The sequence below is a fragment of the Octopus bimaculoides genome, chromosome 30 (genome assembly GCF_001194135.2).
Source record: "Octopus bimaculoides isolate UCB-OBI-ISO-001 chromosome 30, ASM119413v2, whole genome shotgun sequence".
NCBI lineage: Eukaryota > Metazoa > Mollusca > Cephalopoda > Octopoda > Octopodidae > Octopus > Octopus bimaculoides.
This window is the reverse complement of record NC_069010.1, coordinates 6,687,804-6,688,566: the sequence shown is the minus strand read 5'-3', so window position 1 is coordinate 6,688,566 and position 763 is coordinate 6,687,804.

Below are 763 nucleotides of genomic sequence, written 5' to 3'. Positions count from 1 at the left end.
TCTATACAGCATATACATACGTGTGTATATATATATATATATATATATATATATTTATTATACACAACTGAAAGAGTTGTAGTTTCATACTTTTGTGCATATTTATAAAATTTGCCATGTTTCAGGGTCTGTTTATATGTTAAGGATGCTTGACTGTAAGAAAATGAAAAGTGTGGAAAAAGATGAAGAAGGTTGGTGCAAAAAATGGAATGAGAAAAAAAGAAACGAAATCAAGAAAACTAAGATCCTTGTTCTCCCTGATTGCAGAATGCTCTTTAAATACAACTGGTTTAGAATGAAATAATATAAAATATGTCAAAGTCTGCGAGACAACAACTCAGTCTGGAGCAGGTGGTGCCTTTCAGTTTGATAAAAGAAACCTCTCCATGTGTCTACACCTGCTAAAAATTTCAGATCTCTAATTAAGCAGTGTGTTGGAATTGCTGGATTGAAGAATATGAGATCTTTCTGCTATGCATAAGTTGCATTTCTTAGATCCATTGACATATGGCTTGGATTTCTCCACTTAATTGTACATGGTATGGACCTACTCTTCAAATTCCATACATGGCTAGCCAACTTAGTTGCGTTGCTTCTATCAATGTGCCAGAAAGAAGATGGTTTGCATAATATCTCTTGAATTCACCTTCATATAACCCAATGTAATTCTTCTTTTCAATTGATTTACTTTGGAGCATAGCTGTAACTTCAGCCTCATATATGACAGAGTTTATCATACATGCTTGGTCAAGTGGGAGTGGTA